General features: G+C 39.1%; 1 long non-coding RNA gene across 1 annotated transcript in view; it reads left to right on the forward strand.

The window, feature by feature from the left end:
* The first annotated feature begins 14,631 nt into the window (after positions 1–14,631).
* Positions 14,632–22,521, forward strand: part of LOC148186826 (uncharacterized) — a 33,717-nt gene continuing 25,827 nt past the window's right edge. The window contains exons 1-3 of the long non-coding RNA XR_015779111.1: positions 14,632–15,279; positions 15,440–15,508; positions 16,269–16,409. This is a non-coding gene — a long non-coding RNA (uncharacterized LOC148186826). The remainder of the gene's footprint in view (positions 15,280–15,439; positions 15,509–16,268; positions 16,410–22,521) is intronic.

Here is a 22,521-nt window from a genome sequence, read left to right on the forward strand (position 1 = left end):
CTTCCCTGAATACCAGAGTAGGCTCTGTCCTCCAGTTCCCATGTGTAACTTGTAAATTATTTCCACATGCTTCACTAGCTCACTGTATCACTCGCTCTCGCTTATATCTGTCAGTGTGTGTGCGTGTGTTTGTGCGAGTGGTGAAGACTACAAAGGGAGGGGTAGAGGCAAGTGTGTTTTTGTGTGCAAGGTGGGAAGAAGACAAAGGAGTCTATGGGGAGATTAATACACACCCATAATATTTTGCTTTGCACTGATGGTGTGTCTTTTGACTGAAATGAGATGCATATAAAAAATTCAGCCTGACTTTTGCATGCATAATATGATGTATACTTAGAATTGTAGCATCAATTTTTTCATCACTGCCCACAGCAGAACACCATCTCAAGGTTTATGTCATCTATTTTGTAGCGATTTTGATTCTGTTTATGTTGAAGTCATTTAGTGTCTTTTATGTATGTTTTGTGTTTCCTTGCAGTCATTTTGTGTCTTTGATTTTGCCCCATTTGTTGTCATTTTGCGTGGCCACATTGTCATTTAGTGTCTTTTAAGGTTGCTTTATGCCCACTTATAGTCACCTTGTGTCTCTTTTTGGTTGTTTTGCCCCTAATTGTTTTCATTTTTGTCACATCATTGTTTTTTAGTGTCTTTTATGGTCTTTTTTTGTCTCCTTGTAGTCATTTTGTGCCCCTTTTTGGATGTTTTGACCTTATTTGTCTTGATTTTGTGTCTATACATTGCAGTTTAGTGTCTTTATGGTCATTTTGTGTCTCCTTGTTGTCACTTTGTATCTCTATTTTACTATTTTTCCTTTTTCTGTAGTTGTTTTGTGCTTTGTCTCTGTAACACTCTGTGTCTCTGTTTGTTTTTTTTTTTTTTTTTTTTACCATTTTGTAGTTATTTTGTGTCTGTTGTCATTTTGTGTCTTTGTGTGTGTGTGTGTGTGTGTGTGTGTGTGTGTGTGTGTGCGTGCGTGCGTGCGTGCGTGCGTGCGTGTGTGCATGTGTGTGGTAAAGAATACAAAGGGAGGGACTGGAGGCAGGTGTGTGTTTGTGTGCAAGGTGGGGAACAAGACAAAGGAGTCTGCAGGGAGATGAATACACACTCATAATATTTTACTTTGCACTGATGTCTTGGTACACGCAACTGCAATGAAACGCATATCAAATTTCAGACTCACTTTTGCATGCATGATATGTTGTATACTTTCAAGATAAACTCGAGTACACTTATGTCTCTTTTTATCACTGCCCAGAGCAGATAGCCATCTCAGGGTTTATGTCAAATCTCTCTCCGTAGAGTAAGTCTTGTCTACCTCCACATCAGGAATCTGTTCTTTTTTTTCCCGTCAGCATCCAGAGAGCTCCTCAGAGTATCTCTCTTTTTCTTTTCCCAGATGGTTGGAGATAGCAGCACTCCAGTTGCTGACATAGAACGCTCCCTGTTCTTTGTTTCCACTGGTTGACAGGCAGAGCGCATGGTGGCTTTTACAGTGGGTGAGATATGATTGTGCAGATTTACACACTCTCCCACACACACAGCAATCTATGCAGTTGTGCATATGTCCCTCTATGTATTTACACCTCCTTGTGAGAGCAGGAGTGTGTGTATCTGATCGCTTTTTAGTTTATGCTGCAGAAGCATAGCCTGATTATGCCCCCGGACGCAGACAAGGTCCCACCACCTCATCCACATTGGACTGAAAACACACACTGATTTTGTGCCATTCTTGTTGTAGTTGTTTTGTGTGTTTTTGTTGTCATTTAGTGTATATTTTAGTCTTTTTGTGCCTCCTTGTCCTTTTTTTTTCTCTTCATAAAAATGTTGTGTCTTTTTAGGTGGTTTTGTGTCTCTCTTTGGTTGTTGAATCCCCTTTTTGTGTTCTTTAAAGTTACTTTGTCTCTTTTTAGTCATTTTTGACTCTTTTTTGGTTGTTTCCCCCCTTTCTGTAGTTATTCAGTGGCCATTTGCAATAATTTTGTTGCTTTTGTGCTAGTTTGTGTCTCTTTTAAGTAATGTACAGTTCATTCGGGTGATTTTGACTTTTTTGTTGTTTTGTTTTTTTTGTTTGTCATTTTGTGGCTTTGTTTATTGTTGGCCCTTTTCGTTTTTATTTTTTTGTTTTGGTCTGGTTGAGGTTATTTTTTGCCTCTTGGGGTTGCTTTGCACTCAGTGTAGTTATTTTGTGTCTCTTTGTAGTCGTTTTTTGTCTAATGTAGTTCTGAGGGGTTTTTTTTTGTCATTGAGGCCTTTTTCGTGGTTGTTTTGCAGTTTGTCTTTTTGTGTCTCTTCTTGGTGAGTACATGTTAATTTACGTGGTATTTTGCAGCCCTGTGGCCTTCACAGGGTGCCCTGGTACATACCACACTTGAGTCTGTGCCTGGTCGGCCTGTTCAGTAATCCATCCATGTGCTACAGTGGTATAATCTGTGTTTGTGTGTCCATGTACTTAAAGTCAGACAGGAAAAGAAAAGTAGTACCAGTAGTACCCTGCCCTGCCCCCCCACACACACACACACAAGGTGTCATGAGACTGTCAGCAATGGCTTTGGCTGCAGCTCCTGCGGGCATGTGGTCCTGCCACATATAATCTACAGTGAGCAGAAATGAGTTTCCTTTGTAGGCGCCGCCTTTCCTGGACACACACATATACTGTATTTGCTCTCTCTCTCTTTTTTCTCTGTGTCTTTCTCCCTCTCTCTCTTTTTTGCACTCTCACACACCTAATCATATATGCAGCTGGTGTAATAATAAGGCAGGGTGCAGACGGTGCTGGAATAACTACTGAGACAGGGTGATATTTCACAACCCCAATAATTGGATACGTCTCTATTCCCTAATTACTAACTAAATCATATATGCTGCGGCGCCATACCATGCAGATGAAACAGACTGACGTGCACACACACACATTCAGCTGTCCGCAAATTTATTCACAAGTGTATTCAAACATTAGTGTGTCCGTCTGTCTCACTCACTACTGACTCGCATGCAAACAAGCCATTCATGTGTGTAAACTCTAGTTTCCTGTCTGTCTTTTGTACGAGTTGATATTTTATACAACACCGTAACTGCAGGTTTACTGCAGTAACTGCAGCACATTAGGTGAACTACTGGACCACTCAGCCTAATATTTTGTATGCACATTTATGACTGTATGCTCATGGATCTTTGATGGCTGCAGTTATTCCTAATTGTTGAAAAACTTGTCAAAACTGGCCAGTTGGGGCCAGTTGACCTTCTTCATGGCTCAAAAACTGACATTGATAAAAAAGCTTTAATTGCATTTTGAACCACAACATTAAGATTAATTCCATACCAGAAATGTTACGATCCAGTGAGGTTAGGGATGATATTAGATGAATTTGTGCCTGTTTTTGTTATCCTCACAGCCATCTTGACTTTAAGGAAGCCGGCAGGGACAATTCCAACTGGTGCAGTCGTTTGTGGTTCGTCTGCAATCAGATTTTTTTTTCTGCTGCACAGCATCGTACCACACCGGGAAGTTTATATATTAATTGAGCCCATTACAATTACGGCTATTTTTGGAGTTCCCAGTGAGGATGTAAACATCTCTACACCCCAACCTAATTCAGCAGCATTTACCTCACTTGTAGACAGGAGACTTGTTTTCTACAATTCAAAGTTTGCAAAGAACCCATCTTTTCTTAACTGGATCAAAGAGGTTTTGTCTTTAATACTGTTAGAACAACAGAAATAAGAAATAATTTAGAAATTTAGAGACACCTGGTCCCCCTTTAAAGGCAGTGCTGTACAAGAATTTTGCTGTAATTTTAACAGAAATTTTTTTTTACAGTATATAATATAATATATTTTATTTATATAGATATTTTTTAGTTTTCAGCTGGTATCACTGTTATTAATGTTATATATTTTTGTGTTATTCTTTTAGTTAATTCATTTTATTTTATTTATTTTTGTTACCTATTTATTTGTTCCCCAATTTATTTACTTTTTGTGGGTCTGGGGTAGGTGGGGTATGTGTATTTGAATGTTTGTGTGTATATTGACTGAAAAATACATAAAGTTTGAAGTAAAAAGGACAAAAATATTGAACCTGGAAAAATTTGTCAGAAGATAAAACATAGCTTAAGAAACAAAGATTAAAAGTTTGACAGATATTCTAATTATTGCAGTCAGCTTTAGTAGATAATGTGTCGTACAGTACCCTTCCATGCAGTCACACTCAGTTGCTAACCATGTTTTGCTGAACAGTTACAGTAGACTGAAAAAGCTTCGGTTATATATGTGTATAATAAAGGGCGTCTTTTGAGGAGTAACGGCACTACATGAAGTCATAAACCCTTGAGGCACAAGATGAGTATGTTTTTGTGTTTGCGCTGATGTCAGCAGCACACAGAACAGTACAACATGTCATGTCAACATTTTAACTACCACCTGTATATCAGTTCTTGTGCTGGTGGTATTTCCACATTCTGTTCTCTAAATCACAAAATCATTAAAAGGCTGTTTTTTTTCTTGTGTGTATAAAATCCAAAGGTAGCACAAAACACAATGTAAGCCATTTTTGTGAGAGTCTATTGATCCCTGCGGGGAAAATAATCTTTTTGCTTGCGCCTTTCCAGGGAGGTCAGAGAGCAGGGTCAGCTACAGAGCAGTGTCAGGTAAAAAAAAATAAAAAAATAGAGCATTATTATCAGCACAGACCTGAGTCAATTTCCTGTTGTAAGAGGAATATTTGGTAAGTCTGAGTCCAAAGGTTTGGTTCAGGTGGTGATGGAGCGGTGAGGTGGTGCTCCTTCAGTCATCACCAATCAAATCTCCTGCAGTGTGCTCTTTCTCCTTTGAAGCACTCTGTGTTCTTGCTCTGACAAATTCACCGCAGAGTGAAAAGCCTGGAGAGGATCCATCAGAAAATCTTCTCTCAGGAGAAAACTGAATATTATTTTGCAGGAATAAATAAATGGCACCTTAAATGAAATTAGTGTGCTTCTGTGCCATGTTTTAATGGTTTCAGGAGAGCTGTTGCCCAGTGTAAGAAACACCTTTGTGATGTATTAAATGTTAAGTTCAGTATTTTTCAACCTGGCCCCTATTTTCAACTTTTGTGTTTAAGTGACTAATGAGAGCAACACATTTTCAAATTGGTCCAATATTGAACGAGAGTGCTGCAGACGGCAGCCACAAAGAAAAGTTGCAGTGTAACCAGTTCAAGCATTTGTGCACGTCAATTTATGTCCACTAAAAGTGCTGTTTTTGCTACTGACTCAGATTGTTATTATAAGTGTCTGACAACATTATGGAAAGGTTCCCAACAGAGATAGACCATTTTGTTAGAGAATAAGATCTTTTTTTGTTTAAGCCGAAACAGTCCCAAAATCGCCATTGCCAGCCCACCAAACTTTATTTAAATAAAAATGAACTTTAGCATGTGTAGAGCCAGCATATGTTTACCTCTAATGGGCTGAATTAAGGGGTTTATTTCACCCAAACCAAAGCTGTTGATTGTTGGAACAGAGGAAAGACTTTAAAAGAAGTGTGTTTTATGATGATAAAGTTACTGTTTATTTAAACAGAGTCTGGTGGGTTTGACAATAGCAATTTCAGGGCTGTTTCTTTTTAAACAAAAAGAATCTTACTCTTCAACAAAGACTTATATATCTGTAGGGGTCCTTTCGATATGTTGTCAGTCACTTAAAATGATAATCTGAGCCTGTCAGTGGCAAAAACAAGATTTTCTTTTGTGAATGTAAAGAGCTCTCCTGCAAGAATCAAAACATTGCACCTGGCACAGTAATATGATTTAAGGTGCTTTATATACTTATTAACATAAAAAAATATTCATTTTTCTCCTGAGAGAAGACTTTGTGGTGGGGGTTATCCAAGAAACAGAGCTCAAAACTGCCATCACCAAACCCACCACACTTCATTTTCATAAACTGTAATTTTATCATACACACTTAATTCATAGTCGACAGAAACAAAATAAAAAACACACAAAAGCCATTTGATTCATCTTTGCACTGTTCTGAAAATCACCAACAAGTGGTTACATTGCAGCTGGTTTTCTGCTGATTGATTGTCTGCATTGGTCTGGCTAAATACTGGACATATTTTAAAAAATGCTGTCACCATTAGATGCAAAATCAAAAAATAGGGTCCAGGTTGAAAGAAAATACCAAACTAACCCTTTAAGTGAGGAGACAAACAAACAGGAAGCAGAAAAGTCAGGACGCGTGCCTATAAAGGTTTCAGCAGCATCAACAATTATTCTACAATTACCTCCTCTGTGTGTGTGTGTGTCATGGTGCATAATGACATTTATGTAAATGCTGGATGACAATTATTCACACCAGTGCCACGTGTGTATATCGTTGGAACAAATGTAATTTATTTTTCAACAATATCAGAATAAAACTTGCCACCGTGTCATAGCAGTGACAGAACCCCAGACTTTGGTTGCCAAGGTTTTCATCTGTAATGGGGATAAAAATATTTTTAATGAAAGAGCGGATATTAATTTTTCTTTAAATGAACACATCAGCAAGAAACATTTTTAATTGGTGTTTTTTGGGGACGTGGATTTAATATGAAAAAAAATCAGATGCCACTTGTGTCAGGAAACAATGTGTAACAGCAATTATACCCTCCAGCATGTCTTTTGTGTTTGAGTTGATTGTAGGTGCTTAGGTGCTGCAGATGGTAGCCATCAACATCCTCATCATATCTATAATCACAGTGAGGACTTTGCTTTGGGGTGTTATTTCTTGAACTGAGTATAGTCTTTATTGTAGTGGGAGACGGGAGCAATGAGGCTCAGTGTGTTTGCTTGGTTAAACCGCACAATAAGCAATTATAGCATAAAAATCTGCACCAGCAGATTTTAAATGAATGAAAATGATGTTTTTTTTTAATGCTTGTTTAACCATGGTGATGTAGTTCTGCTGACAAAAATGTTTTTCCTCGTTTGAGGGACACCTTACTCCATTCACACGTGGTTAAGTGTCTTGCTCAAGGACTCCTCAGCAGGGTGGAAGCTTTATCACCATGGGGACTTAATCCTGAGCCCGTGACTAAGGACAATGGACTGTTTGCCTAACATTTGTAAGTGCATGACACTCTAATAAGTCAAGTCAAGTCAAGTCAGTTTTATTTATATAGCCCATTATCACAAAACATGGTTTGCCTCAGAGGGCTTTACAGTGTACGACATTCCTCTGCCCTTAGACCCTCACATCAATTATGGCAAAAAACGAAAGGGAAAGAGAGGGGGAGAGGGGAGGGGGGCCAGGGGACCACAGAACAATAGAAACAGATGCATGTCATATTACAATAATGGTAGGTGTGAAATTAGTAATTGCTCTCTATGATGATGTTGATAGAGATGATAACAGTCTCATGCATATGTGAAAGGGAGTTGTTCAAAGGCAAGATCACAGCATCGGCGCAACCAGGACCAGACCACGATCAGGGCGAGCGGGGGGCACAGAATCAGTACAGCCACAGCACGAGCACAACCAAAGGCAGGGTCGCAGCATCAGCACAGCTATCACCACGGTCAGGCACAGTCAAGGTTACGGCCAGGATCCAGGGAAACTGGACCTCTATACTGAGCATTTATAGAGTTTGAAGAGAGGTGTCTTTTGTTTTTGGCCTTTTCTAGCGTACCCAGCTGACTAGCTTAGGTCCTACAGTTCGCTCTTAGACGTAAAGGTACCAAAAGGGTTCATCCTGAAGGGCTGAGGTTCTACCCAGAACTGTTTGTTTCTGCAGAAATGGCTCATTGTATTACTGAGAGTCCCATTAAGAGCTAATACCATGGTTAGTGGGAGAGATATCCATGGGTAATGTAATCAGTTACTATTTTTCGAGCCCCCCTGGGTGAGTTCTAGATTAAACCCTCTCAAAACAAAAACCTGGACCCTATTTTCCCATGTTTTTATTTCTAAGTAACTAATGGGAATAACATTTTTTAAAACTGATCCACTATTGAGCAAGAGTAAAAGCCAGGCTGCAATGCAACCACTCTGGGCCTGTTTGGTTAAACTAACCCCTAATTTAACTAGTTACATGTGACAGTATGCTGACCGTATACACATTAAAGATACTGTTTATTTAAATGGATTTTGGTTGGTTTGGTGATGGTGTTTTCAGGGTTGTTTCTGGTTAAACAAAAAAGATCCAAAGCTTAGCCAAAAATGGTAGATTGTGTACCACTGTTACTGGAAAAAAAAGTTGTGAGCCTCTAAAACAAGGCAAGGCAAGTTTATTTATATATCACAGTTCAGCAAAGTGCTCTATAAAAAACATTAAAAGCATTGAGACATAGTGCAAAAGTAACACATTTTAAAAAAGATGTTTAAATGCAATTAAAAATTAACAAGCCAAAAAATTACTAAAATGGATATAAAAAAACAAATTAAATAAAAGTTACAGTGCAGTGTAAGAAAACGCAAAGGAATAAAGGACCTGTAGTTCTTGAGGCTGATGTTGACGACTTTATACCACATTGTTCAAACACTGGCTAATGGTGTTGAATAACGTGAGCTCTGCTTTACCATCTTGAAACGTGCATGAAACCCAGTCAATTACATCACAGTATAAATGGCTGTAGGGAACAGATATTATGACAAAGTTAATTAATCTATGATAAATGTAATAGTGTGTGGGCTTAAAAACTGTGCTTTCCCAACATTTACAAGCTGTAAGAAAGGACTGTTTTCCCCTTTTCGACTCCAAACCCTGACCATGATCAACTTTTTCTATATTGAAATGGGCCCAAAGTGCTGCATAAATAACTGGATAAATGGCAAAAATCCTTGTGGAAATCAATTAGGCTGTCCCACCATATTAACAGTGCCATAATGATGTTTGCCATCATGTCAGAGCCTCATCTGTCTCCCCAAACAAGAGGAGAGGGACTTTTAGAGATTGTTGTTACAAGTGATAACAGAAAAGGTTTTGTTTTTGTTTGGAGAAGAGCATAAAGCAATGGAGCATGCTCGCCTAAATTTGCTGTCTTGGAACAGTGCAGCTTTAATAGAGATGTTCAGTAATGTCTGAACAGTACAGTCTTTTACCGGCTTAAAGACCCTGGTTCGCATCCAGGCAGTCGCATATGGCATCAAGCTGTCCCAAGACATCGTGCAATTCAACAGGGGAAGCAATTGGCATAGTTTGCTCACGAAACACTGCTTTTGCCAATATGAAGGATTGAATTGGCAAAAGTCTTCCTGTATAACACCAGTTCCAAAAGTCTCCCTCCATGCTTCTCCAAACACAGCCGGTCCTCCCATTGTGATACGTAACAGCTTCATCTGTTGTACTGTGTTCCTCTTTGCAGTGCCCATCTCAAAAAAAAAGAGGGAAAGTGTCAAGTTATTGTCAATAAGGGAGTGTTTGTTGTTTATTAGCAGGGAAGGGGTGCTGCAAACCAGGGGAGGGATGTCAAATAGTTTAAAAAGCACTGGAGAGGTGCTTTTTTGGCTCAGAGAAGGGACATATAGCTTAAATAGCTGTATTTTATAGTTATTTTAAATACCCACTGAACCCTAAATCCAGCCTGCAGGTTGTTGCATCGGCATCAATACCTGCATTTGGTGTGAATATTAAAAAATAAAAATGGTGGAGGGTCATGCATTATCCCCCAGTCACTTTGGAAGGCTTCAGGGATCGTCAAGATTTAACAAAACAAAAAAAAGCCCCACCCCAGCCTCCTTTCATAAATAAAGTTCAGTCTATACATTTGAATGTGAAGTTAGATTTAAAGTTAAGCCATCTGTTAAAGATTATTTTTAATTGGTTTGTCTACACTTTGATAATATATAAACTGAGTGATTCTTCTTTTTCTCTTCTGGTGCAGGCAGAGTGATTCAATAAATAAAGTATTTGCAATAGTTTAGATCTGTTTATGAACTGTGAGGGATTTGGTTTTTTTTTAAACAAAGATATTGTTGGAAAACCAAATTCTCTTTTGTCTGACACTATACCTCTATCTTGTGTATGTCTGGGCAGGTTTTGTGTGTTTTGTGTGTCGTGTGTTTTGTTCCAGCTCCATCTGTCTCCTGCTGAAAAGCAGGTCTTCCGTCGGGTCTTATCAGCTCTCCTCAGACTGCGGACTGTGACTCATTCAGGAGGCCGTCATCTGACACATCTGAAGCCCATCGATGTGGCCGTGAATGTTAACTTGTGCAGATTCAACTCCTCTCCATCTCTAACTTATTACAGTCGCTCCGCTCTGAAAAGACCTCTACCTTTCACAGACAGTGTGTGTGTGTGTGTGCAGGAAAAGGCCGACATGCTGAATGCTATCTCCCTGCGCTGAACTGACAGGACAGAGTTACAGCTCAGTGTGATCCCACGTAGTTAACAAAATCATAGCGTCCAATATGCTGAGTTGACAGAAAGATTGTAGCTCAATGAACAGTGCAGTGGCACAAATCAAGTGAGATTCTGCTCACCAGACCTGGTTTATTAACCACCGTAAGTGTAATCTTTAATGTGTTTTGCTCCCTCTTTTCACCTCTTAAATGTTTCTAATATACCCTATTCAGCTGCTCGATAGAAACTATAAGTATCTCAAAGCAATTTCACGGCATGATAAAGGTAGAGTTGATAGAGAACATTGCTTTATAATGCACAAAATAGCCAATCCCAGGAACCAAACTCCAGCTAGCTCTTTAAAGTGAGATTAGGTATATAACTTTGGCTGAACAGCGGCTATGACAGTAATGGTTAATGCTAAAACCAACAGGTCCTCCAAGTTAAATACCTAAATATGTTGTTTGTCCATGCCCTTTAGACTGATGCGTTTCGAATGCCCCTATCAACAGGACGAAGTCATTAAAAATATTACTGTTTATAAAATAAATACAGTTTATAATGTGACAATGATATGGTTAAAGGAGTTTTCCCCAAATCAAAAACACATTTTTCCTCTTACCCACAGTGCTATTTATCAGTCTAGATAGTTTTGGTGTGAGCTGCAGACTGTTGGAGATATCAGCCGTAGAGATGTCTGACTTCTGTGCAATATAATGATACTAGACGGCAGCTTGTGGTGCTCAAAGCTCCAAAAACGTTTATATTTAAAAATTAAATGGCAATGTCTTTTTTCATAAATCATGATCCAGTTACTCAAGATAACTGTATCACCACACAGAAGAAGGTGATGAGATTTCTCTCATTTCTCAGAGATCTTTTTAGTTTATTTTGTTTATTTTTACTAATTTTTTGTCTTCATTTCCCTTTTTTTAATTCTTAATTTTGAAATTTTATGTACTACATTATACATTATAATGTCTCACAATACATATATTTCTGTTTTTGAACACTTCCTAGACGCAGCACATTATACACATTTATATTCTTAATATGTTACATACTAGTCTAATACTAATATTGTAGCATAATGCACATATTTTTATTATATATTTCTACAAATGTCTTATTTTCATCCTCCTTTTTAAATTTCTTATAATAATTCTAAAACATTACATACTAATTTATACACTGTAATGTCACACAGTGCACATTTTTCTATATTTTTAGACACTTCCCAGACTCAGCACATTATACACTTTTATATTCTTAAGATGTTACATGCAAGTGTTAAATATTGTAGCATAATGTACATATTTTAATTTCATTTCATTTTATTTAATTGTATTTATCTTTCCTAATTTCTCATTTTCATCCCCCCTAATTTATTACAGTTCTCTATGCTTTATATTGAGAGACTGTAACAAGTCCCCCCAGGGGTCAATAAAGTATTACTGATTCTCATTCTGATAAGACTGAAGAGTTTCTACAAAGAAAGTGACCGTACAACGGTCACATCAACCTTAAACGTAAACACACTAAATAAATGAGGTAAAAAGTCTTTACTGTTTTTTTTCCATATTTCCAGGCCTGCTTACTTCCCAATTTCCCCATATTTTTTTCATTCTTATATTGGTTCTTCCTCTCTTCCCCTCTCTCCCCTCTTCCTCTTTATCTCTCTGGTTGGTGTACTCCATTGGTATGCAGGGTGATGTTGGCTGGTGTTTGCAGGCGAAGGATAAAGCGGTAATCAGTGCCAATGAAGCAGCTCTTGTCCCAGAGCACAAATGTGCCAACATCAGCAACACCACCAGACCATGTGTGTCAGCGTGTGTGTGTGTGTGTGTGTGTGTGTGTGTGTGTTTGTGCGAGAGCAAGGGAGCAGTATCAGAGAGGTCAGACGGAGGTCATTGTCTGGACTGTTTTTTTCTCTTGTGCACGGTGCTGGCTGTGCGATATGATCACAGCCATCAAGTGCAGCCGTTATTGTTTTGGGGTCTCAGGCTTGACCACATTAAATTGATTGGGAGGAAGAATTGTTTTTTTCCAGAGTCATATGCTCACACATAAATCTCAGACCAACTGGCCCTATTGGCAAAGTCCTGATGCAAGTGATGTGAAATTTATTCTAGGATGACTGGAAATATAACCAGACGCATTTGTTATTTTTGTTTGCATATCATTGGAGCAGCAAGGGATTGAATGAGCAGTACAATATGTGTGTGTGTGTGTGTGTGTGCGTGCGTGCGTGCGTGTGTATGTGTGTGTGTGTGTGTGTTGTGAAATTGAGTCACATAACAACAGCTAATACGAAAAAAACATCACTCAGTTCCAAGATACTTTCCTGAGTCACATGATCCGTTTATCAGTGACATGAATCTGGAAGGTGAACATGTAACGTCTAGTGCCGGGATACTCAACTTGCTTTGTTTGGGGGCCACTTTTGCAAAATGACAGGAGGCCAGGGGCCAGTCGCAGCAGCCCCGGACATGTTTCTAGGATTTTAGGACATTTCTAGATTTTTTAAAGGATATTTCTAAGATATCAGGACATTTCCAGGACTGTAACAGCTTTCTATTATTTTAGACCATTTCTTGGATTTTAGGACATTTCAAGAATTTTAGGATATTTTGGGGATTTTAGGCCATTTCTACAATTTTAGCACATTTCTAGAATTTTAAGACATTTCTAAGATTTTAGGGACGTTTCTAGGATTTTAGCGTATTTCTCAGATTTTAAGTCGTTTTTAGGATTTTAACATATTTCAAGGAATCTAGGAAATTTCTTGGACTTTACGACATTTCTAAAATTATGGAACAGTTTTAGGACGTTTCTATATATTTTTTAGGATTTTAGGATGTTTGTAGGATTTCAGGGGATTTCTAGGATTTTAGTATGTTTCATTAGAGGACATTAAAGGCTAGGACCTCTGTTGGGCGGTGTGGCGGATCCTCCACTGGCCCCCTTTTTTTAATAAATAAGCTCTATTTTGATGCAGTTTTAAACACTCTGGCACCGCACTTGTACTGGAAGTACAAAAACAATTCCCAGTGTGAGTCACTTGTGAATTCAAAAATGGTTAGGGGGCTACCCATCACCCTTTTGGGGGCCAGATTTGGCTTGTGGGCTGAAAGTCGAGTATTACTAATCTAGTGCCGATGAGCACAGCACTGAACTATCAAATGCCTCAGCAGCGCAGCTAACTGCTTCCAACTGTCAGCCCCCATTTGTCAATGTGTGTAAAACCTCACCGAAATAAATAAAGGTTAAAATAATTAACGCCCAGAGATCAGTGGCCTTAACGGCGATTATCCTCCTTTGTTCTTTTGTACATTCATCACCCATTTCTGAGCACATTAACTGTTTTCCCACTACTTTCTTTTTATCTCTGTTAATGAAGTTGTTTGGTTTAAAATGTAAAATAAGTATTTCACTGTCAGAAAGATAATCTTTTCATAAAACTGAGCTGTCTATGCAGCAGAAAAAAGGCAGCAACTTTTGAAATTGGTGCCACATGATTAGAGAAATGACAGAAAAATGGCTGTGGCATATGCTTTTGCTCAAGAGTTGGAAAACCCACAACTACCAGAATGAACTGAGCTAGAGTGGACCAATACATGCCCCTCTGGCTATTTTTTCACTACTATAAATAATATGGCGGCTGGCAAACGACCTCGAATTACAGTTAAATGGTGAGCTAAAATATATTTCTTTTAGGCAACAAAAAGGCAACAAAGTAACAGAATCTTGGTTCATATTTCATCAGCACTGCTAAGGGACTGTTTGTTATTGATGAGAGTGGAGGGAGTGGTGCAAAATCCATGAGGCATGTCAAATAATATTAAAAGCACTGGGGAGGGACTTGCACTTTTTATTTTGGCTTAGTGGAGGGGCATACAACTTTAAATTTTAATTTATTTTAAATATTACTGACCCCAAAGTCCTTTTGGCAGGTTACAAAGGCATAATTTAATTAAAGAATAGTCAAAATTTAACCATTTATTTTATAGCAAAAAAAAACCTTTAAAAACAGAAATTGACAGATTTTCAAATTTTGACAGTCCTGATACACATTTGCAATAAAACATTTTTTAAAAAATTATTGTTAGATTCTGAAATTTCCAACAGTTCTTTAACACATTATGTGGGACAAACAATTCCATCAGAAAAAAAAAAAAAAAAAATCAATGGTGGTATTTCAGAAAAATCACTTCATTTTGTGTCTCATTTCAAATTTGGCCAAAAATAAATCTTTTTCACGAAGTAACCAGCATGCATGAGGAGAGTGAAAACATATATCAAATTCAAAAATCATTTCAAAAACTCTAATAACTAATATATGGTGAAAGGAGAGTCATGCATTTTACCCCACTTAATCAGGAAGGCTCAAAGAAAAATATCTTTGGCTTTGGGGAGGGTCGAGTCAAAAATAAACCCCCTTCATCGAGCAAATACAGCACAGTCCCTTAGTTTCCATCTCAGTATTTTCCTTCCTTTTCACAATAGTACATGGCACCTACTTCTTATTCACAAATTGTCATATTACAGCCAAACAGTGCAGAAAAATATGTTTCTGAAAGCATTTTAAGCAACGGCTTAGAGAAAGGAGCGATAAGCAGCGATAGATCCGTTTTTTTACTCTTTCTATCCGTGTGCTCGCGTGCGGAAGTAGTTCACAACCTCTTCCTCCAGAAAAACATGGAGCAACAACAAAACGCGACTTCTGCCAAATGCGCAGAAAGAGCTCGGGCTTGGTGAGGTGGAGAGGGTTAACCACTTTTAATTTACGCACACCTCCCATACTGTTATTTTACAAAGCGCGTGGTATAAATTGTGTTGAAGAGTGATGATGATGATGATATGAAGCGCAAATCCAACGTTTGTTTCTACATTTATGTCCATGTTGCCTTATAGCCGAGGGGCCATCAGAGCATCTGTGGACAGGAGTGAAAGACGCCACAACAGCAAACAGCAAAGGTAAGACTGATATAAAGCAATTCACTTGTCTTTTTAATGTGGTCAAAAGCAGAAATAAATACGTTTTTTAGTTGCAAATTTATACTTGATCTGATCTGATGCAGTAGGATTCATTTAGCTGCTGTACATTTTTAACCATTGTATTGCGCTTCTGTCAAAGCTACAGATGTTTTTGACCGAGCCTCCCCGAGCAACCTGAGGAAAATGCATGACCTTCTCTCGGCCATACGTAAGTTAGGCCACAAGATTTCTAAAAATAACCCTTATATATATGAAAGTTCAAAGTTAAAAGCTGAAGACAAAATCCTGGATTTGGAGAAAGTCTCAGTTTTTAATTCTTGCAGTGCATTTTGTTCAGCTAGTGTCAATGCTTTGTTTTCGGCAAATTATTAAATGAGACGCAGAAGAATGATTTTGATGAAATATCGCAGTTTCAAACTCAGATTTGGTTGTATTTTTTTCTTACGAAGACTATGTCGCACATGATGCTTCCAAGGACGGTCAGAAATGAGAAAAACCAATAAGAATTTCTGTTTTTACAGTTTCTGCTTATGACAAATTGTGTAATTTTGGCTTTTTTTTTTTTTTTTTAAAGAAAACCTGCCCGTAGGTTAAGTTTATGGGCTTTTTGGTTTTTAAATTGTCAGTAAAATAAATACACATTGCAACTGTTTAAAGTTGTGTGCGCCTTCCCGAAGCCAAAATGAAAACTTTGCATTGCAACAACACTGCGGTTAAGCTTAGGCACAAAAAAACTTGGCTGTGGTTAGAAAAGGATCATGTTTTGACTTGAACTGTCTGGCTTCCGGCGCCTCGCTGAAAAAGCAGCAATATTTTGGCAAACAAAACAAAACAAAACAAAAACTGCTTTTGATGGCAATATCCCCGCTGGAAAAACAGGATGGGTTGTGACAAAACACTTACATTAAATGTCTAAAAAGAAAAACAGCGATGACTCAATCACTAATCGTTTTGTCGGTTTCAAACAGGAATCTGCAGCTTGGCAGGCGTCTCGCTGAGATGTCATGTTATCCACCGTCCCCTCCAACTCCAGATGACAAGGTCAGCTCGTGCTGCATCACTTGAAACGCTGATATGACACATATGAAAGCGGCGATGCGGCTGTGCAGGTAGGGCCTGATGGCATGTTATTTTCTAACACTTCTGCGTTTTGCTGAAACCTTCATTGTGCATTAGTCTGAAATTTCTTTGGACTCTTGACAGTCTCATTTTACCTCCAAATGCTTGCTGTTTTCTTTCAACAATGGCAAAAGCTCACACATTGCTTTAACTGCGAACATTTCACAGCACTAAAAGTAAACACAGAATGGGGTCAAATTTATAACAGGAAATGGAAGGAGCCAAAAGTTTTTACAATTTAGCCAATTTCAGCAGGACTTCTTTTTGTGGTTTAGCTGTAACAAAAAAGCATGTGTGTCACTCAGGATGTTATGTTTTCATGTAAAAAAGCTCTGAGCAATTATCATGATTAACTCATCTCTACCAAAAACTCAATCATGTATGCAAATGAGCGTTAATGTGTAAACGGCTCCAGAGGGTCGAAGGTTTGAGTCAGCAAGTCTTTCCGAGAGTAACAGAGGAATTAACATTCATGAATTTAAATCACAAATTGGGCTTTTATTGTCAAAAGATGGATGCTACCAGGGGGCACTCATTTTGTGATGGCACACAGCCAGCATTTTAGTGAAGTGAAGTGTTTTCATTGGATGCACAGGCAAGCTGTGTTCTTACCTCCATGTGGTTTGTTTTTTATTGACTTGCCCTGTATTGACTGTTAGGACAGACACAGCGGGGGTCAGTCAGTTATTAACAGGCACCGCAGTGTAATTTTGATGTCAAGCATTTGTGTATTTTTGCGCTCCCCACCTGCTTAGAACATGCCTGAGGTGCACAGCGCAGGGCTGCTGCTTTATAGAAGCAGCCTGTGGTTTCTGCAATTATCATGGATTTATCAAGAAATGTGCACATGAGCAGACTTTATTAAAAGAAGCATACAGAACCGTCTTATGGATGACATGCCAGTCATCCTGTACGGGCATCCTGAATGACTTGTGGTCCCAATCTCACGATCAGCTGTCTATATGACTTGCTCCTGCGTAGCTTTTTTTGTGAACTGTTCCCTGCAGTGCCACAGTTCTCCTTGGACCACCGCACCAGGGTAAGCAAAAGTGTTATCTCCCGCCAAGTTAATTTAATTTAAGGTGGCGTGTATTTACTTGTGCCGATTCTGCACCTCCTTGCACAAGGACATCGAATCCCCTTGGGAGAAGCTTTTGTGGCAGCTGTGCTGAAAACTGTTCTCATCAGGAAATGCAGAGTGCACAGCTTTTGCAGAGGAGTAAAGGCGGTGATGATAAGATTGGTCATGACTGATGCCAGCCGCTACCAAGTTTACTGATAACGTGTTTCCCCCAAATTCCCACCCCCTTGCAAGCTGTGCTGCACTTGTATGGCTCTGGATTGAAACTACCAAGTCAGTTGCCAAAGCTTGGTTCTTGAAAACATTTTTTTTTTTTTTAATGCCGTTTTCATATTAGGTATGATTTATTCGTACCCCTCCCCCCTCTCTCCTCTGCCTCTCAGCTTGCACATGAGTAATGTTGTTCCATACTCTGATAAACTTGCATTATCATACACGTGACTTTTGTTTATCTTGTCATCACAGTGTGGAGCTTCGCATTATGCCTGCTATAAATGATTTTTTTTGTTCAGACAGTCTAAAAACAACCCTCTCGCTTTCCTCCCGTTCTCATCCCCAGGTTGTAAAATACTGACCCTTTGTCACGCCTCTTGGCAGGGGCAGATTGGAACTGAAATTCAGCCTTTTTTTCACACTCTTAGCATTGATTTCAACACTATTACAGTTTTTGACGCATAAAGAGAATCTGATGATACGCAGGACTTGCTGACACCTGCCTCCGCAGTTTGTGTCTCTAATTCACCTCACAGTCACATAATATCACACTCAATAGGCTTGTGCACCTGTATTTGGATATACACTTGTTCCCGCTCCCTTTGCCTCTATGTTCTCCCTGTCTTGTTTAGAGCTGTGTTCAGTTATGAGTAAAACATTTTCGTTGCTGGACTCTCTTATGTGCCACAGAGGCCATAATGTAGAAAAGAACTGATGAGTGGTCAAGAAGAACATTATCAAATTTTCTGATTTATTTTACCCATGGATGATGTTGAGTGACCATATTTGTACCAGAAGCAGTGTTTCTCTATGCGTGTGTGTGGCGGTAGCTGACGGGGGCAGAGATTGTTATTTATTTATTTAAATCATTATCATATAATCATGTCATTGAGGACATTGAGGCTCTAAAATCCAGAGGTTTTTTGAGTCCATTGATGCAGCACAGCAGTTTCTATGACAGTTTCCTCCTTCGCAGCAGTTTGTCACTGGCGGGGTGGACTGCAGTTTTTGCACTTCAGTGCTGACTTAATTTTTCAGTCCCTAGGATGTGTGTAGGGCTTTGAAGCCATAGTAGTAGTGGCCAAACAATAGTACTGAAATTTCTGTCATGTGATGCCACTGGGCTCAAAAAGACTTTTTACCATAGACTTACATTGCAAAACAGATGTCTGTAAATCAGTGGATACATTTTTTGACTGCCACAACCCCTGTGAAATGACTCATTTTCCTATCAGGATTTAATCCACTTGATCCGATAACATTTTGAAAGCCTAGAAGAGGCGCACAATTAAATCATTTCATCCACATTCAAGTTAGCGGAGCGCTAAACTGGAAGTCAGCAGCTCGTCCAAGCGAAATAGGGCACCAGTGAGGAACTTCCATAGGAATGAATAGGGTCCCACCTTCAGTGCTGTATCAAGGTCTTTTAATACATCCATGGTTGCAACTTGGCTGAAGGGTTCATGGCAAAGAGCCATAGAGGGATATAACAAAAGTGTCTGACAAGTTGGGAATGAGAACGTTATCACCCATGGTGTTGCTGTCCAGAGGACGAGATGCAGAGAGGCACGATGCACGTTAATACTGTATAATATAATATTGCATCATCCGTATCGGCATATATGTTTTTCACTGACGAGGTGAACATATACAAAACATCAGGCCTAATTTGAAGTTTTTTTCTTATTTTGCACATTGAATGAATATTGAATGCATTGAAAAGCGTTGTATTTTCTGTCTCCATCTGCTGGTGGGCCATCACCATAAGAGTATACATAATATGATGCTAATTTCACTACAGAGGAGACTTGGTGATCCCTGAAATTGGGTTTACACACACACACACACACACACACACATATATGTATGTGTGTGTGTGTGTGTGTGTGTTGGTATCAGTTATTGGCCAAATGCGTCAGATATTGGCAAAACATTCAGCGTTGTGCATCCCTAACGAGCATAAGCAGATTCTGAAGGAGAATGGCAGTGTTTGAGAAAGACCTTTGCAACTCTACCTGTCAACAGTTATTAACACTGAAAGAAGTCCAATTTTGTGTTTTGGTATTTTTGGTTTTCACATCTGATGCAAACAGTTTCCAAGTACACATGAACTGTGTTTGAGACCACATTTTTAAGTAGGCTCGGGCACTGATCAACAAACCGTGCCTGTTCACATCAATCAGATGAACTGAACTTACGGGTCAAGTATTTGGATTTGAGCCCGGATCCGTGTTGTGAAAGCCTCCTAAGGCTAAACTTTGTTTTCTGTTAATTACCACTGCCATATTCAGCCATCTGAGTTGTTACCAGCGTGCAACAACAGGTTTGACCTTGGTGGTCTGACTTCAAAAAAGGTTTGTGTTGAGTTTCTTTCAGAACGTCTCCATTCATTCGCATTTGTTTTCCTCCTCCTGTGACTGTACTGGTGTGTGTTTGTCTGTGTGTGTGTGTGTGTGTGTGTGTGTGTGTGTGTGTGTGTGTGTAGATACAGCATGTGACTGCCTGCTGTGTGGCCCAGTCCCCTGTCTGACACGCCAGCCTAATCTGCTATCAAACAGCCCTGCAGACCTTTGCCTCCTACAATGACTGCCTAGCCCTGATTAGTGTGTGAGTGTGTATGTGTGTGTGAGGAGAAGTGGAAGACAATAAGGCTTGATGTAAAGGGTTCAAATCAGGGGCAAGGTAGAACATTCCTGTTATGGATTGCGGGGCCTAGAGACTACACACACACACACACACACACACACACACACACACACACACACTGTACTTGCACATGTTCATACCCACACGTGCCTGCACACACAAGCACACAAAGATAAATGAAAGGCAGAGCTTTGTTGGGGGATTACCTATATTTCTCTGTAAAGTTTTGATGGTAACGATGCAATCTCTTCCAAAGAGCCCCCTAGTGGCTCAGTAATATGTCAGGAGGCACACACGAATAAAAGCCCTCTTTCACAGCTTTACAGGCTGTAAATTTAAGAGCCAGGCTTGTGTTGGCTTTTAGTCTTAATCACGCACCCTTGTTCCGTTTGTGTCCATGTATGCAATTTTCATCGTCCGAGTACAGTTTCACTTGTGATTTTTACATTTTCACTCTTTGGCGTGAGCGCCATACGAAGTTTTGGCACAGTGAACATCTGGATTTAGATGCTGTTGAGATTAGCTGTGACAGAAGACAGATGTCTTTCACAGCATTCATTATTTATACCTAGACATCGGACGATATATCATTCTATCATGTATCATGATAAAAATCAACCGTGATAAATATATTGATTTCTATTATCAGGATAATTGTGAATATGGTGTTCAGCAGCACCTCAAGTGACTTAATCAAGCATTGGCTTTTTGTACACTAAAAAAAAGATCCTGTCTGTGGTGCTGTGATGCAGTAAAACTGTTCTTTTTAACAAAATATACTGTAAAGTCAGGCATATTTTAGTGGCAATTTAAGACCTCTAAGCAAATTTAGAAAATGTATAGATTATAATAAATTTATTATAATCAGGATATTATAGGAATCATTTTGGCCAGATTGATCATGATGTGGAATTTTCATGCCATCCGTGCCTATTTATACCATTTACTTGAAAATTTGGATACCAGCAAAGGAAATAATAAGCAGCAGTGAATTAGCTGCTTGGCATCAGCTGTCATTTATCAATCAATCATTAATTTGTCACATGGAATTATACAAGGTGGCACAATAGTGAAATGTGATCCCATGAAACCCCTTTAACTTGTGCTTTGTGATTTAGTCCTTTTTTGCATCTTCTTACATTATTAGCTGCTGATGGTTTCTGGTTGTCAAATGATTTAACTGTTATACACATCCTGACCTCAACAGGACGGCACATAGTTACTTCTCCCAAACACGGCGTCCTGTCAGCTGCTGTTAGCAGTGATGCACAATCCTCTGCTCCTTCTCTCGCCAGACTTTTCTGCTCTGTCATAATCAGCATATAGAAAAAGAGTCACCTGGTTGAATGGCGCTGTCCAGGATTTTGCCAAGTTTCTGTCAATCATAGGTTCTTACATTCCTGATATCCCCTTAAAAGTGATGCAGCACAGAGGTCATCCCGTTTATTTCGTTCCTCTCCTTCTTTTCTTGATGTTTGCTCACTAGAAGTCAGCAGAAGGAGAGTTTACAGGCTGGTGAGTGGATTTCCTCATCCTGATGAGTGGCCTGAAGCCACATGTCACTGCCACCCAAGTTAACCACAAGAAGCACCACCAAGACTTGCAAAATAGACACGAGAGCATAAATTTAGACAAGCTGACAAAAAGGCAGCAGGAAGCATCTGGGCCTAATTTTTGGGTAAAAATAAGCAACAACAAAACACCCTTAAGCAGTGGCTGTTAATGTCCAGTGAATGTCCGGTGCCTCCAAGCTGAACAAAGAATCCAAAAACTCAGTCATAGGGGGTCATGTTTAACAACAACAAAACTAAATCAAAAATTCACAAAAACTCAAACAACTCCTGCAGTATAATCCAGTATGTTCAGTGCTTCTAAAATATGCATTTTTGCTAACACCTGACCATTTAAAATGTTACTAAGGAGTGTTTGCTTTTTTGGATTATTCGTTTAACATGGAGGCATGCGAGAAAACTATTTTTTTCACGAATTCACCATAACACTGGATGAGCTGATACACAAATGGTCATTTTGTGGGCAAGGTATTCCATTAAAAAACTCTCCTTTCTGACTGGAAAAAACTCCACTAACACCCACTGACATCTCGCTTTTGCATTTAATGGGATAGGTTACAGTTGGCATTTACTCCTCGGTCAAATGACTAT

Source organism: Plectropomus leopardus, chromosome 16 (genome assembly GCF_026936395.1).
Source record: "Plectropomus leopardus strain MGB_pleo_1.0 chromosome 16, ASM2693639v1, whole genome shotgun sequence".
NCBI lineage: Eukaryota > Metazoa > Chordata > Actinopteri > Perciformes > Serranidae > Plectropomus > Plectropomus leopardus.